Genomic DNA, 18876 nt, shown 5'->3' with positions numbered 1-18876 from the left:
CCAATTTTTTCTCCCAGTTTTGTGTCTCTCTTAATTGTCTACAATTTGCACAATATTTCCCCTTTTTCTAAAGACATGATTGTGTTTTGGATGCTTGTGATATGCTTGTGAATTTTAAAAGAAAGATTGAGTGTTTGGTAAACATTTCAATGTCCTATGTGTATGTTATATAAACCTTTTTATATCATGAACCAAATGTTGAAATAAATTCCATGCAACACTTTTCTAAATAAAACGCTATTAAATAGCAATTCCCATTCTTGAATTCTTTTTCAGGTTTTGGTTGTACATTTATTGATTTGTTGAACCATTCACATCAGTATTGGCATCTCTATTTTGTTAGTTAAGTATTTGGCTCAGCCTTACTGATTAGAGCCAGCCCCCTGTTGTTTTTTGCTGTTAAAATTATTCATAGCGCTCTATTGCTCGCATTGTAATTAGTGCCTGATTGTGTCGGTGCCACTGCTCATTGCAACGTTACACATTGTGCCCCAATCTCACCCTGTTTCGCTTTGTTGTTGTTGCTGCCATTTTGTTGTTGTGCCGTCCCAGCCCGTCTCCCCACCCGGCTCCCGCCTCCCAGCTGCTCCTACCTCCCACTGATAGTATAGGATAGTCCCGTTCTTGTGAAGTGCTGTGACCGTCCTGACTCGTGCAGAAGCGGTCGCTCCTCTCACTCCTTGATCTCCTGGGTATCGTAGCGCTATATCGCTGACTGCTGCCAAAGAACCAATTGCACATTGCACGCATTGCGTTTCAAACTGTTTGTGCCTCTTTAACATCGTAGCGCTCTATCACTCGCATTGCATTGCTCGGCTTTAAAAATTGTTTGTGCTTTAAAATTATTCATAGCGCTCTATTGCTCGCATTGTAATTAGTGCCTGATTGTGTCGCTGCCACTACTCATTGCGACGTTACACATTGTGCCCCAATCTCACCCTGTTTCGCTTTGTTGTTGTTGCTGCCATTTGCTGTTGTGCCGTCCCTGCCCGTCTCTCCACCCCGCTCCCGCCTCCCAACTGCTCCTCCCTCCCACTGATAGTATAGAATAGTCCCGTTCTTGTGAAGCGCTGTGACCGTCCTGACCCGTGCAGAAGCGGTCGCTCCTCTCACTCCCTGATCTCCTGGGTATCATAGCGCTATATCGCTGACTGCTGCCAAAGAACCAATTGCACATTGCACGCATTGCGTTTCAAACTGTTTGTGCCTCTTTAACATCGTAGCGCTCTATCACTCGCATTGCATTGCTCGGCTTTAAAAATTGTTTGTGCTTTAAAATTATTCATAGCGCTCTATTGCTCGCATTGTAATTAGTGCCTGATTGTGTCGCTGCCACTGCTCATTGCGACGTTACACATTGTGCCCCAATCTCACCCTGTTTCACTTTGTTGTTGTGTCTGCCATTTTGTTGTTGTGCCGTCCCAGCCCGTCTCTCCACCCTGCTCCCACCTCCCAGCTGCTCCTCCATCCCTCCGCCCCCCTCCACTATCTACATATGTCAGAGCAACACACGCGCAGCGTTCACGCGCTATGGACGCGCCCTAAGCGTGCTGAAGGCGTGCCAAAGGTAAGCTCGTCTACGCCCATCCGCGCCTGGACAGCGCCCAGCGCCAGACCCCCTGGCCCCCGCAAAACCCACTCCACCCGCATAACGTACGACGCTGCAACCCTCTCTGCACTCAACCCCGGCCGTCTCCCAGTCTGCCACCAAGCCGCCCCAGGACACACTCATGGACCCTACACCTGCCACTCCTTCAAGTTCGAATGCATCAAGACCCACACCAAATCCACAAACTCCAAACAGAGCTCCGACACTAACCACCTGAAGTGCATCCTGCTCAACACCCGCTCAGTCCACAGACACGCCATAGAACTTTGGAACCTACTAGACACCACATCGCCGGACGTCGCCTTTCTTACAGAAACCTGGATGAACGCCTCATCAACACCCGACATCGCCATAGCCATACCGGACGGCTACAAGATCAATTGAAAGGACCGCATCAACCAAACAGGAGGAGGCATCGCCATCGTCCATAAGAACACCATCCGCATCACGACCAGTTCCGACGATAACCTCGCAGCCGCCGAACACCTTCAATTCCAGATCCACACCGACCCCAAGACCACACTCAGAGGCTCCCTCATCTACAGGCCACCAGGACCCCGCTCACAATTCAGCAAAGACATCACTGACTTCATCAGCCCACACTCCCTCCCCTCCGAGGACTACATTCTACCGGTAGACCTAAACTTCCACCCGGAAAAGAACAACGACAGCAACACCACCACCCTTCTGGACAACCTCGCCAATCTCGGACTCAAACAACTTGTTGACCCCCACCCACTATGCCGGGCACGCGCTCGACCCAATCTTCACCTCCAGCAAGCACATCTCCTTTAATCACACCACAGCTCTCCATTTGACGGACCACAGGTGCGTTCACTTCAACTACAAAAAGACTACAACCCACAACCACCCACAACCAATTCCCCGCAGAAACTGGAACAAAATCACCACCGACCAGCTCTTGACATCGCTTCACCAAAACCCTCCTGCCAAATCATCGGACCCAAACCTAGCAGCCACCAACCTCATTCAATGGATCACCCACAGCGCTGACGAATTAGCACCCTTGAAAAACCATCAAATCAAGCAAAGTAGCAAAAAAGCCCCCTGGTTTAATGATGACCGTAAGAAATCCAAGAAGATCTGTCGCACCCTTGAGAAAGCCTGGCAAAAAAACCCAACCACTGACAAACTAGCTACCTTCAAGAACGCCACCCACAAACACCACCAACTGATTCGATCCACCAAGAAATCAGCATTCAAGGAACGACTCGACAACAATTCCCACAACAGCAAGGAACAATTCAACATCGTCAAAGAGTTCACCAACCCCACCGCCGGCACTAACGACATCACTCCCTCCCAAGACCTCTGTGACTCTCTAGCCTCGTTCTTCCACAACAAAATCGCTGACATACATAACAGCTTTGGAGACCAGTCCGGAGACCAGTCCACCCCACCCACCTCCAGACTAAAACCCCTCTCCAACAACCTTTGTGCCTGGAACCCAATCACCACTGAAGATACCATCCGCCTGATGAACTCCATCCACTCAGGATCGCCAACCGACCCATGTCCCCACCACATTTTCAACAAAGCAGACTCCATTATCGCACCCCATCTCCGAGACGTCATCAACTGCTCCCTCAACTCCACTACCTTCCAGGATACCTGGAAACATGCCAAACTCAGCGCCCTCCTGAAGAAACCCACAGCAGACTCCACTGAACTTAAAAACTACCGCCCCATTTTGCTCCTCCCATTCCCTGCCAAAGTCATTGAGAAAGCCATCAACAGTCAGCTCGCCGCCTTACTCGAATCCAACAAATACCTCGACCCTTCACAGTCTGGCTTCTGAGCCAAACACAGCACCGAGACCGCCCTCATCGCAGCAACAGATGACATTTGAACTCTACTAGACAACGGAGAAACAGCTGCCCTCATCCTACTTGACCTATCCGCAGCCTTCGACACAGTCTGCCATACCACCCTTATGCAATGCCTCAGCAACGTCGGAATACAAGGAAAAGCATTGGACTGGATCATCTCGTTCCTTGCTGGAAGAACCCAGAGAGTCCGCCTCCCCCCTTTCAAATCGGAAGCCACTGAAGTCATCTGCGCCGTTCCACAAGGATCATCACTCAGTCCCACCCTCTTCAACGTATACATGAGTCCCATCGCATCCATCACGCGCCAAAGTCCTAAGACTTGCCTGGGAGACCGGAGCGGAGAGGAAAACGGCGGCGCAGCGGAAAGCGCCAAGGACCACCGGGTGACAGCGCGAAACCGCGCACTACAATCCCCAGCAGCCCCTGGGGCGGGAGCACGACGCTGATGCCCAGAGAGCGCCCGGAGGCGCCTGTTAAAAGGCTGACCCCCCGGGAGCCCAGTGGGGGAACACCAAAGTCCTAAGACTTGCCTGGGAGACCGGAGCGGAGAGGAAAACGGCGGCGCAGCGGAAAGCGCCAAGGACCACCGGGTGACAGCGCGAAACCGCGCACTACAATCCCCAGCAGCCCCTGGGGCGGGAGCACGACGCTGATGCCCAGAGAGCGCCCGGAGGCGCCTGTTAAAAGGCTGACACCTCTCTCGCCCCGCGAGTCGCGCGCGGGAGCGACCCGGAGAAGCCCGGGACAAGGGCGGGGCCGTCTGTGGCCGTCAGGGGCCAGAAGAGGCCGGGCAGGGCCACCCCCCTTGGCCCGAACTGTGAGTACTATTGAAGGACAATTCGTGTAATAGTCACTGTTACCCCTCGTATTTTAACTTGAGTTGTACGGATATTGTCACAGAAACCCCAGAAATGTCAGTCCAAAGTACATTGCCGGATAACTACTTACTGAAAGTGGTGTCCAAAATCAACAGCGACAGGAGGAAGTCACTGGGAAAAAGTATTATTGCTGATCCTCCATTGTCCACCGATGTAAACAATCATGTAAACCCTGTAAATCTTAATAATATTGTTAACGAGATGGTCCCCCCTGTGGAACTCGATAATAGCAACACTAGTATTAATGTCGAAGCAACCAAGGCCTTAGACCAGTCTATAATGGGGGAGGAGGACCAAGGTAATAACCTCGAGGGGACACCTCAGCAATTTGGGAGGGCCTCCAAATTTATGCGCGCTTGCAGAAAACCAATCCCTAAGCGAGGTAGTCATATCTCCAGAAGGAAAAAAGATACGACCCAAGTGGAACACACCAATGACTTAGTACCTGCGAACCTAGATAATTATGTTTCTCTGAAGCCTGATCAAATTGACTCACTAACGAGTGCAATCCTTAGTAAACTTAGTATGGTGATAGAGCCATTGTTAACTAAGATAGGAGATCTTCAGGAGGAAGTAGTCAGGTTAAGGGGCTTGGTGGGTAAGCATGCACACAACTTGGAAAAATCCTTAGCTGACATTAAAAAGTCAACCTGCTTTGTTACTGCTCCCACCAGGGATAAGGAGCAGTCACAAGCCTCTACCAGTGCCCCTCCCACTTTGGCCAGGAAACATTCCACTAAAGATCAGCCAAAACCACAGAGGCCACCACCTATGTCGTCACAGGAGGGAGGAAGATCCTCAAATCCTTCTAACCAAGGGGTTCCAGGCAATCCAACGGGTGTTAAATCATCAGCCCCTATGCAAGCCCCTATGCAAGTATCAGCACCTACGGTGACAGTTCCAACTGATACGATGGGAGGATCTAATGGGGAGCCCACTAGGATCTGTAGACGCCCTGTTGATTTACCACCCGACTGTGTACCTTACGTGGTGGTTCTAACTAACGTTCCCATTCTCACTCAGCCCCCAAGTGAATATGAGACACCTGATTCCTTGAGAAATAAAACCATTTCCTGGCTAAATCGTCATTGTGGCTATCCAGTCGGCTATGCTGACCAAATAATTTCCATCAGAAGAGTAAATTGGATAGGTAACACCAAAAAAATAGGTGGGTGGGACTGCGTGATCATAAACTTCAAGCACCCACAACATGTGGCAACGGTCCTGCTTAGAGCAGCTTCAATTACGCAGTCTGAGACTGAAGTAGTTGCTAGGCCGTTGGGCTATTTTTATAACCACCTCGGTGGGCTACCGCCACCTAATTGTAAGGAGAAGGCTCCGAGCAATCCCACCTATCCTCATTTGGTAAATAGACCACTGATGCCTAACTTCTTCTTTGGTCCACAACATGGTCCATTCATTCCAACGCTGCACATGGGGAACCCTATGTTCGGCGGGAATGCCCCTTTAATGCATACCCCTAACCCATTTGTTCCATTTGGCAACTCCCCTCTGTTTGATAATGGAATGGTGTACCAGGTCCCTACCCAGAACAGGTTTCAGTCCCTGAGTTACCTAGATCAGAACGATTGACATGAGATTGAACCCCCGAGAGATCTAGAGTCTAGAAATTTTAATGAAGCGGCCGTTTTGTTAACTAATGAAATAAGTAATGTATGTTTGAACTGTACGTTGAATGGGGGAGACACCATAAACTCTATACCCAGCATAGAGCTTTTTAATATAGATAATAACATGTCCATCCCTAGTGTGGATCCGTCAAACGCTAGCAATGAAAGAGAGAATATAACTTGCCATATTGCTAGCTGGAGTATTGCGGGAATTATGGCCAAGGAAGATGCCTTAGGCTGGATTGATTTTGTGCATTTGTTTGACATCCTATGTTTTCAGGAAACATGGAGCAAAAAATGTAATGGCATTGATGGGTATGTGTCCTATGAGCTCCCAGCACGACCCTCATCTCATGGTAGAGCTAAAAGCGGTCTGCTGGTGTTAATTTCTGTCAAACTACCAATCCTTGTGAAAAAATTCGTTAACGTGGGGGCACATTCGCAAATCCTATGGCTCACACAAGAACCAGGCAGAAACATCCTATTGATAAATTTCTACAATAATGTATTTGACAACACTAGACATTTAGTGATTAATGAACTAGATACGGCGGTGAACAATTTCGTGAGGAATTTTAACAATGCATTTGAATGTATTTTTGTGGGGGATTTTAATGTACCTGTGTGCCCATTATCCTCTCAGAAAGTTTGTGGTGTGCATAATCGACAGGGGGAAGCTGAAGTTCATTTCCCACACCACACTTACGGGGAAACTTTGAATTATTTTATGATTCATTACGATTTGGAAATCTTGGATAATGCTAAAAAAGACACGGGTGGAAATATTCCAACTTTTAAAGGAAGGGGCGCTAATACCGTTATTGATTTTATATGTATGTCATCAACTATTGACCCGTTATGCCCGATGGCCAATGTGATAGATATTATGTTGAGTGACCATAACTGTTTGACCACTGAACTAACCTTCTGGGTAAAAAATCATGTCTGTGAAAATGGTATTATCAATAATATTGAACCCCATAGACAGAACGGTTATAGATTGAGGTGGAAAGGAGAAAAAGCCGCTATAACTTCAGATTCAATTATATCTAGTTGTGTGACAGATATCACGGCAATCCTAGAATGTGTAGACACCTCGTCTGACAGTATTGATCACTTTAACAATATTAATTCCATTATTAACAAAAAGTTCACCAAAAAGGCGGGGTCTAAAGCAAGGTGTCCAAGGGGCTGGTTTGATCATGCCTGTTCCAATGCCCGCAAAGAACTCAAAGAGGCCCTTGCAGCCAAACCGAGGGACAAAGTTTTGGTGGTCCAACTTAGACAGGGTTTTAACACTACCCTGAAACGTAGAAAAGCTGAATTACAGCAAGAGGCCTGGGATAACCTCACCCTAGCGGCGGACTCAAACAATTGTACCCTGTTCTGGTCCACGGTAAATAGCCCATTCCTAAAAGATGATAGGGTTCCTGAACTCACTTCTAACGTGAGCATGGACTCATGGATCCAACATTTTTCTAAAATCTTTGATTCTTGTAATTCAATAGTTACCAATGGGGATAGGTGGCCCATCCTTGCCCTAGATATAACCATCAGTGAAACTATGGCTAGTTTTAGAGCTAGCAAAGGAGGCAAGGCCCAGGGGCCAGATGGCGTTCCCATAGACGTGTACAAGACCGCCCCAGATATATGGGGGCCTTTGCTCACCAAAATCTTTAATACAGCTATTAGCGGTAATATACCGTCTACTTGGGAAGAGTCAATAATCATCCCTATTTTTAAGAAAGGAGACCGTGGGGATGCAAAAAACTATAGACCTATATCCTTATTGGATTCATCAGTTAAAATTATGAGTAGGGTCCTCCTTGTAAGATTAGAAGAGTGGGCTGAATCTAATGAGATTTTAAGTAATTGCCAGTTTGGCTTTAGAAAAGGCCGTGGTACTATAGAACAGTGTTTGAATTTAGAGCTATTGGTGGGAAAATATACCAAGGCAAAAAACGGGTCGCTCTATCTCTGTTTCGCCGACCTTAGTAGTGCCTTTGATCTGGTAGACCACGCAATACTATGGGCTCAACTACTGGAGATGGGTGCCCCAGAGGGAATTATTTACTTCTTAGCCCGTTTGTATGAAAAAATTCGCACCAGTGTTCGATATGGACCCAATGGGGAGTGTACCACTAAGTTTGGGATAGGAAGGGGCATCAGACAGGGGTGCGTTCATGCGCCCCTGCTTTTTACCCTTTTTATTAATGAGGTTGAATCTGCCCTGCAGGCAGTCGCTGCAGATGCCCCTAGAGTTAATAACTTTAACATACCAGTACTACTCTATGCGGATGACGCAGTGTTACTGTCTAGGACACCCTTGGGCCTTCAACGCTTAATGGATTGTTTTGTATCCTTCATTAAGAATAGGAAACTGGTGATTAATAAGGCTAAGACTTATGTAATGGAATGCAGCTCTGGAAAAGTTAAAAGAAATGGGAAAACCCACTATGTTATTGAAGGGGAACCAGTGAAAAAAGTTGATAACTTTTGCTATCTGGGAATTACCTTTTCTCATAATGGGAGCTGGGCCACTGAACATAAGGTGGTCAGAACTAAGATGACTAGGAGCGCCAACGGGGTCTTTCTGTTTGCCAAGAAACTGGGGAATAGACGTATCAAAGATATGTTAAACATTTATAAATCAAAATGTCTTTCTGCTGCCCTTTACGGGCAGGAGTCTGGGGGGTGTCATCTGCAAAGAGCCTACAGGTAGAGGAGAACCTCTTCCTGAAAAAGCTCCTATGCTTACCCAGGTCTATTTCCAACTCCTTGGTTTACAATGAAACAGGGATTCAAGCCCTAAATGATATGATCATGCTAAGGCCCATTCTATTGTGGCGCTCGATCTGGGTCAGTGATGGTACCACACTGAACAGAGCAATTATTAAGGACTGCCTTTCATTGGACCAACACTTGAAGATCCCCTGGATCGGTTACATTATTGATCGTGTAAAAAATCTATTTGGAATCAATGTTTTAATGGACCCCTACAGGCTTTCGGACATCCCCAAATCTGATGTGAAAACAATATTTTTAAATAACTGTAATGAAAGGCATCACTTAGAGGACTCTAAATTAACAACTTGTGTACTATATAATAGCATGAATGAATTTACCGGTTTCAGACCATATTTGTCACAGGTGACTAGAACCTCACACCAGTTTGTACTGACCAGAATGAGGATGGGTATAGCACATCATCTGGTCGCGTGGCCTAACATCAAATTGCGCCCTGTTGGTCCCTGTAAATGTGACAATAAGTCTGAACAAAGCACTAAGCACTTTTTGTTAACATGTGATTTGTACACTGAGTTAAGGAAATTCTACTTGAAGCCATTATTCATTAGATTTGGAGTGAGAGACACTCCAGAGGCTATGAAATTGATTTTTAATCTGAATCATGCGGACATTTGTTTTTTTACTGCATCTTTTTTATATAAAGCGATTAGCGCCAGGAAAAGTATGTGTTTTTAAACAAAACTTCTGTACATTTTAAATATTTATTTCACCCCCCTCTGGATATTTTGCAATATGTGTATCTTTTTTTTCCTTTTCTTTGATCGTTAGTGTATATATATATTGTATTTTATGTTTCCCTCTAAGAAATTGTATGAATTGTCTGTATTATTTGTGCTTTTATGAACATGTTTCTTAAATGTTCCGAATAAAGCTTTATGAAAAAAAAAAAAAAAAAACACATGAGTCCCATCGCATCCATCACGCGCCAACACAACCTCAACATAATCTCCTACGCAAACGACACTCAGCTGATCCTCTCCCTCACCAAAGACCCAAACACCGCCAAAACTAACCTACACAAAGGATGAAAGAAGTAGCCGAGTGGATGAAGAACAGCCGTTTAAAACTGAACTCGGACAAAACGGAAGTCCTCATCTTAGGATCATCCCCATCCGCCTGGGAAGACTCATGGTGGCCCCCGGCCCTGGGAACCGCACCCATACCAACGGACCACACACGTAACCTGGGCTTCATCCTGGACTCCTCCCTCTCGATGACCAGACAAGTCAACGCCGTCTCATCATCATGCTTCAACATCCTCCGTATGCTCAAAAAAATCTTCCGTTGGATCCCCACCGAAACAAGAAAGACGGTCACCCATGCACTGGTCCCAAGCTGACTGGACTACGTAAACACCCTTTACGCCAGAACCACAGCCAAAATACAGAAAAAACTCCAACGCATCCAAAACGCATCAGCCAGACTCATCCTGGACATCCCCCGCCAAGCTCACATTTCCGGTCACCTGAAAGACCTCCACTGGCTCCCCGTCAACAAGAGAATAACGTTCCTTCTCCTCACCCACGCACACAAAGCCCTCTACGACCTAGGACCCGAACACCTCAACACGCGCCTGTCCTTTTACACCCCCACCCGCCAACTACGATCGTCCAATCAAGCCCTCGCCGCAACTCCTCGCATCTAAAGATCCACCATGGGGGGAAGATCCTTCTCCTACTTAGCGGCCAAGACCTGGAATTCTCTCCCCTTCCACCTTCACCTTACACAGAACCACCTCACCTTCAGAAAACAACTAAAAACGTGGATATTCGATAAGTAAAGTACCTCCCCTCCCTCAAGCGCCTTGAGACCCTCTGGGTGAGTAGTGCGCTATACAAATTTTAAACTTGAACTTGTATGTAGTGACGTCACAAGCTGAGCGGTGGCACGATGCTAGGAAGGAAGTTTTAGAGATACAGAGGACCGCTTCTTACAAAGAACGGGAGCAATGGTCCAAGGATGGAGAGTTGGATGATGAAGGTTGTTGGTGAAACAAACAGATGGATGGATGGAAGTTGCCTATAGCTTTTGTACAACCTATGGTTCAGATGGCACATGGGCTAGCACATGTTGGAGCTTCAGCAATAGTGAAATTGCTCACACAAGTTTGGGAGCATCCAGAAATTGCTAGCACGTGCTAAGAGAGTAGTACAGCCCTGTATGATCTGCCTGCAATTTAATCTTGGAAAAGGGACACGAACTCCAGCAGGAGGATTTGCTACACCGACTGCACCTTTTGAAGTTTTGCAGATGGATTATATTCAGCTTGAGCGCTGTAATAATCTGAAGTATGTCTTGGTGGTGGTACGTGCCTGAATCCAAGTAACATTAATGGGAAGATAAGATCACTTATGTCAAATGACCAAGGACTGTGCTCTTGTGGCCGACAAGTAAAATGCAGTAGCGAACATATTTTGCTGGATTGTTTGCGCGTTTTAAAAGAAAGGAAAATATTTTTAAAAATTATTTTTATTGTTTATAAAAGTTTTAGTAGAGACCGAGCACTTAATTTAATGGTAAATATGAGATTTTTAGACGTGGCATGTGCAATAGGAAGATTTTGAATTGCTATACAGGAATAAATGAATGAAATGGCATAAGTTGAAAAGAACATATGGTGAAAATTCAATCTTAACTATGATCAGGAGACTATACAAGATTGTGTACAAATGTATAGCTAAAGTATAACGCAAACCCTTGCTGCTTTGGATATGATTTAAGAGCCCTCATATAGGAGCCTTTTATGATATGTCTTAGTAGGCCTCCATCGTGTAGTATACTCTTTTATGGGAAAACTGTTGGGTTAAATTACGTTTTAAATGTTTGTAAAGTGCAGATTTGTATGGTTAAATACGCCAAATAAAAATATTCGGACACAGCCTCACCTCCACATCCTATATCTTCAGTCAGACAGGAGCCCTAGTCATTTGATTGGTGAGGGGGCTGAAAGAGGAATGTTAGGGAATCTTAGCCACACCAGTGGGTTGGCTTAGTCACAACTAACTCTTTAATATAGACTTTCTCTATTTTGGATGTTTTGGGTATAGTGCTTTCTGGGACAAGAATATGGAACACTTTGGAGGAAGTGATCATACACCTGGGTGGCACCCAGCATCTCATTGGTCATGAGTACCCCCTGCTTGACACCAGGAACACTGAAAAAATATAGGAGAGTTGCCAAGTAACTCATATCTACTGCCTGAAACAACACAGAAGAAGGACTGCCTTGCTGGAACCTGGTCTGAACCCAAAGGACTGCACTCTGAAGGACTGCACCTGCTGCACAATATGGTACTACAGTCTTAAGGACTTTGCCTGGCTTCACAAGGAGTGAACAGAGCCTACCTGCATCACCTTCACCAAGAAAATCCCATCCTGGAGTGTGTCTCTTGGACTTTTAAGGATTTGTCCAGGTGTATTGTGGGATACCTAGGCCTAACAATCCAAGGACCATCTGAGAGCTTCTAAACTAGTATTTTGGACACTTTGAACCAACAAGAAGAATTTCAGGAAGATGTTTCAGAGGTTTGGAGAAACCTTTGTAAAAAGCTCTATAAGTTGACCAGGGGCATTGTGGGAGTAATTCCAAAAGGCACACCAGAGCTTCTGAACCCTTTGCTGGTGCTTTGGGCCACTTTCTTCCATCAAGAAGCACTTCTGAAAGTGAGTGTAAAGGACTCTTGACTTTGTCCCTGTGCAGTGCAGCCTTTTTAACATTTTTTGTGCTATTTGCTTCTAAGCGCTAATTTTTACTTTGACTCTTTAAGAATACATATCTCTGGTTCACTATATTGGATGTTGTTTTCAGTTTAGTGACATTTTAATCATGAAAATATTTACTATTTTTATAAATTAGTGTTGGATTTTTCTTGTGTGTTCAGTCTTACTTATTTAATGTATTGGTGTTTTTAAATGCTTTACATACCTCTCTCCTAAGTTAAACATGCCTGCGTGTTGCAAGCCATCAAGGGTTGAGCAAAAGAATAATTTATTGAGACCTTGAAAGGACCATATATTGTGACTGTGGCCTTATTACGAGTGGTAGATACATACTTACCATTAATAATAAACTACTTTGCAACATTGAATAGGTGGTTGTACCACCGTTTTCTTGTATTTCATCAAAGCTACAAATAACCAGTTTTAAAGGTGTTGACACAGCCTATGCAAATACTTTAGTTTTCGGTTGCATAAATTGTAGTAATGGAGACAATTTATGATTTATCTCCTCAGCCATAATATTGATTGACACACCGCAATAACGCGGAAGCAACCTGAAGTCCCGGTGATAATCCGAGGCTCAATATAAACAACAGAGACACCTCTGGGCGGTACCTCCCCGATGGCTGAGATGCACGCCTGAGGTACTGATGGTTAGGTGAGTAATAAAAGCGCGCGCTTACATATTTTTAAAGGGGTTTTGTCTGGCATGGTTGTTTTGGTAACTAAGGACATTACAGCAATGTGACAGCGTCATGCAAAAACCACTGTTTGGCAATATACATGGGGCAGAGTGTGTACTCATTTAAAATCATGAATATACAAACGAATAGCATTTGGAGATTTACACCAATGGACTTTAGGACATCCTGGCGTTTTGTTATACCAGTACAATGACAACATATGTAGTATACAGATCTATCTGTTTAAAAACATGTGAATTTCGGCCATCGAACAGGTGACTACAAATACCTGTCAAGGAACAACTTGTTTGACAAACTGTTTTACCATGATGACATATGACCATATTATTTGAAGTGGTCTGTCCACTGGTTTAGGAATGAGAGGTTTTTTGGTAGGAAGAGGTTAGGGTTTCACTTTGCAATTGGGCATTGGTCGTTTTTTTAACTTGTAGAAGAGCCTATACACCAGACTGAAGTAGGATTGGTTGTTTTGTCTCTTTTAGAGCGGTGACTCCTTTTGTCCTGACCTGTTGCCAGGTGGGGTGAGATTTTTCCTCCAATCTCTTGAGGTAACACTTGATTGGAGTGGCTTGCAAATTTTCTGCACACATACGATGGCGATTTCACGCTACATGTATTGATTCAAGACAATTATAGACTGTGCTCCTAAACTGTTTATATGCACCTCTTATATTTCTTTTAGATTTGTCCAAGAGGCACGAGGAACGGAATCTGTGGGAAATCAAGCTCGTAGTGTATCCTTTCACTTTTCATCTTTTCTTATCTCTTTATCGCAGTAGCATTTTATATCCAAGAGGTCCTGATGAAAGCACTAGGTTATTTCTTTACCTGTAGGTGCTGAAACATGTCGACCTATTCTTGTTAATGGACGATTATTTGTTAAATTCGTCCCTGCACTGTTTTTAATATTTGTTCAGGGTCAGACAAGAATAAAATCACACTGATTCTGCTTCAATTTTACCATTCACATCACATTTTTTCTGCACTGCACTAATTTCCCATACCTGTTGTTTACTCCATCGCTCACATCTGTAAGATACTATACTTTAAAAAAACATCCTTGAGCTCCTCCATCATTAGGGTGGAGTTGTAGCCCTAAAAGGAGACCCAGATGATGAAGCATGTCACCGGGCACGGTGAGTGAAGGGAATCCGCACCAATTTTGCGTATTTTTGGCCTATCAGTATATAGATCGACACGGTCTCTCTTTTGTCTTGTTAATTGTCGACTGCAGGATATCTTTTGTTTATTGTGACGTTAATTTGGGGCTATATATCCTGTGGAGTCGTTAAGCCTAGGCCTCTGACCCTCTTCTACTTTTTAATGTGCTTTGTTTTTTATCACATTCAACTAGTTCCACTTGTGCATCCATCTCTAAAGTAAGCATCGACTTTGCACAGTCATCATTGTCACTTTCACTTGAAATGGACACTGAGGAACTCTTTGATGAGTATTTTGATGATAATCGACTTTGCTTGGTGTTGATTGATTTGCCTCAGTACGTAGGACCGCTTGGCTTTGTGAGAGCACGTCACAAAATGGTTTGCTTTACCACAGCTGTTGCAAATCTGTCCAATGGCATGACATCTATTGTCATTTGGAAACCGCAAGTCACATCTGAAGAACATTTTCTGTTTTCTGTGGAGACATCACTTTGCGTCACTCAGCTTTAGGCTTTGGCTTACTTTTCATTTTCATCTCTGACGCCTTCTGGGCACCTCTGGCCTCCATGTCAGCCACTTGTCGATTAGCACGTTCTTCAGCTCAGGTAGCTATGAGGACTTGCTCTAACCTCGGAGTTTCTTTCAACATTCGGTGCCAAAAAGAATCTGGCAGACATCTGTCTATTACTCTGAGGCAAATATCCTCCTCATCATTAAACTAAATGAACTTTCAGTGCTTTATGAGGAGATCCAGGCACTCAAAAATTGATGATTTAACTTACTCTCTGGTGTTCTTGATTGACGATGTATCATTCGCTATCTACATTTGGCACCTGATTGAACTTAACATTCAAGGCTGCTTTGTCGGGATTATATTCCACTTCACCATCCTATGGTATCTTTTTTATGGCCTCTTTTACACCTTCACCATCCATGGTATTCAGATACTTGATAGTCTTTTTTCATGTATTTTGTCATATATTTTTTCAATTGTGTCTATAAAATCCTCAATAGTCTGTATCCAAGCATTCCATCTATTGCCATTATTGTTTTTTTGGCAATGTCAGATGATTATGGTGATTTTAAGAAAGCAGCAGCAGTATAACCATTGGTGGATAGCAGTGGTCTCCCTAATGCTTCTTGGTGAACTTGCTCATACAAACCATCTCTAGATTCTTTTGACATTCCGGCTTCATGGTCACTTTTGAATGCTGGAGGAGCTTTGGCCTTTCCCTTGCTCTCCATTGGAGCTCTTTATTATGATGGAGATCCGTAGAGTTGTTCTGAACCCCCACTTGGTGCTGGGCACCAGCTTTTGGTGGTGGGCAGCCTCGTTATTGGCAGCTCGGCATGCACAACCCAGACTCCCTCTCGAGGCACTCCACAGCAGGCTGTATGATGACTCTCTTTAAATATTTTGGTAAGTAGACACGTTTTTGTGTATTTGAATTATTTGATAAGCAGATAACGTTATGACTTTCAATTGGCTGTGCGATTAAATGTCATTTCGTAACCACCTGGTTGATCTCTGCTTCATAGTACATCAGATCATAGCTTAACTTGCACTGGATTTTCACAATACACTACTTTTCAAATCCTGGGTGCATCCGCCTTTAGCATTATCTCTCTACATGACAAATAGCAGCAATTTGCATAGTAGCCAGTAGCGGTCGGTGGTGGGATTGCTGCCGGGTGGTGACGAGGGGCGGGGGAGGGTTAGGGTGGGGGGTAGTAAACTACAAATATGGCCAAATACAGGTAAGTAAACATAAATAAATACAGCAAAATTTGTTGTGCGCACTGCATCGCATTTGGCGATGCAGTGCGCACAACAACATTTGTTTTATTGATTTATATTTTTACTTACCTGTATTTGGCCATATTCCGTAGTTTACTACCCCCACCCTGCCCCTCCCCCGCCCCTCATCACCGCCCGGCAGCACTCCCACCACCGTCCGCTACTAGTAGTAGCTCTTACCTATGTTTGCTGCCTTTTCATTCGATTCTCGCCCACCGACTTGTTGAATTTCAATTATGCTTTCTTTGTATGCAAAAGTTTTACACAGGCTGGCATTGTGCTGAGACTCCACAGGTGTCAGCGCTGTTTCTTCACTTCAACAGTGGCACACGTAGCATGCACAAGCAGTTTGCTGGACTACTGGAAACTCTCTGGGATAACACCGTCAATCTAAGTGTTACTTATCCAATCCTCGTTGCCTGTTGTAGCATCTTACCTAACCTAGGCACTCACCTATGACTATACCAACCACGGAGAGTAGTTATACATGTCTTTATTCTTCAACCTATAAGCACAAACTCAACATTTTAAATCTGCATTCACTTCATTAGCCTTCAACACCTACGTCACAGGTCTATGAAGTCCATAAAGTAATTCTTTATTTACACCACACAACATCATACTCTAAAGCACTGTGGTTTGAACAAAGGAATTTGAGAGTTTATCTTGAGTAGAACTTCTTATCCAGCCAATGCTGGCTCACCTATGGGCCACAGCACAGGGCTCAGCATCATGCAGAACATCCACATTTATACCAAGCGCTGGGTTGACACATTTTTGATGAGCGGACTTGAAGAATGAGTGAATTGTCCACAAGCATTCTAGGGTTCTAAGGCTCTCAACTCAGTTTGTATTGTTGAAGTTGGGAATATAGGATTAAGGAAAACAAGGGAAACAAGGTAAGGATAGGCCGAGAAATCAATGTTGGTCCATTAGCTGGGGTAAGTAATTCGGGAGCACACCTCCTCCTTTAAAATAGGAAATTCATTAATACAGCAAAAAACACTTAAGGATATAAAATGTAGCTCGGATGCAGATACACATTTTTTGTTGCAGTTTTTACATAACACAAACTTGGTCCGAGGGCATCAGAGTTCTCTAAATGTGCATCAGATTAATTTACATGTTTTACAATTTCACTTGTTTAGGCATACGAATTTTAATGATTGAGCCAAGACTGGGTCTCAAACCTAGTTCTACAGTTTCAAGATAGACATCTCTGGCCCTAGGGCTACATATCTTCTCTTACCACCACTAGTCCTGAGTTTGACTTGTACCAGGAGGAAGTTTGACGCTGGCTACTACTGGTAAGGCTGCAATGTTAACTGGAGAGGTTTAAGTAGCAAGCAGTGACATTAGTAAGGAAATGGAACATAAAATCACAAAAAAGATGCTCGGAAAAAAGAAAGCCAGGCTGGGAAACTAGTCAGCAGTGGAAGAACTCACCATTTAAAGACATTTCAGTACTAGACTAGAGGCACTGTTGTCTTATATACTCCCATAACCCCTTCTAACATGGAAGTGAAGGATAATCGACCCAGAAGTCAATAACAACAATCTAGGATTTAAATATCTGCCATTAAGGAAACAGAGGTCATTTAAGGGTGTTGGCCATTATGAATCAGGCAGAAGTCTAGAAATGCACAAGTTACAAAGCGCAGTTGGCAATCTCCATTAATAGGCTGGTAACCATCACTCCCATACCTCAAAAACTAGCAAGCAGTTACCCTAAACATTCTGTGATGAAGATGTAGATGCAGGCTGAGACTTTTTGCACATGTTGAGTCCCCAGGAACTTGTGGTAACACCTGCCACATACCGCTTGAAAATGCAAAACATGACAAGGCACCAGGGAAGTACCAAAAGACTCCCATTTTAAATTGTTAGCTTTGCAAGTGAATTGTGTAAATATAACAGTTACACCCTATGTTGTGTACATAAACGCTTGCCTTATGGCAACGTATTGCATTGTGTTTGTGAACATATCTAGGTAGTAGCAGAATAACGAATAAGCATTCACATCCACATAATATGCATTTGTAGAAACATAATGTAGCTAACCTTGAAAACATCGTTCCCCAATATTAGAAAGGAAAGTAGAGTTTACACCCAATAAATCAACAAATTGATGGGGAAAAATCTCACGTCTGGTGTAACTGCCATTAAAACTTGCGGTGTTGCTAGAATCTGTGACCAATGCAGGCATCATCAAGTAATAACATGACTTGGTAAATAGGTGTGTATTATATAGGAAGAAGTGTGCGGAACACATTGTGATGCAAAATGGTTATTTAACTTAGGTAGTGTTGATGAGTGAAAAAGCATTGAAAGCCCATGTACTGCACCTAGGTGGTGGATGATTTTGTGATGCTTTTCTTGCTACCTGGACATATTCAGAAGAGTAGACATAGCCACATTTTCAGCCAAGATGATGCAGTGTATTACGCCAAGGCCTGGGGACATACAGCTCAAGACATGCTGATTTAAACAAGCCTAAAATAGGACATTGAGAGGATGATTGGTTAGCAGGGTCACTAGTAGTACAAAGAAAACAGCTGGCACAAAAAAGGAACCCATATTGTGTAAGCCAACTTTTAGTAAATAAAAAGGAGTGGTGTGGAACACTCAATGAAGCTCACAGAGAGAGTCGTCCAGATTTGCAACTGCCAACAGCCGCTGTCCTTCTGCACCGTTTCCACAGAGTGTTAGGAGCAG

This window comes from Lissotriton vulgaris, chromosome 4_1, assembly GCF_964263255.1.
Source record: "Lissotriton vulgaris chromosome 4_1, aLisVul1.2, whole genome shotgun sequence".
Lineage (NCBI taxonomy): Eukaryota > Metazoa > Chordata > Amphibia > Caudata > Salamandridae > Lissotriton > Lissotriton vulgaris.
Note: the sequence above shows the minus strand (reverse complement) of the source record.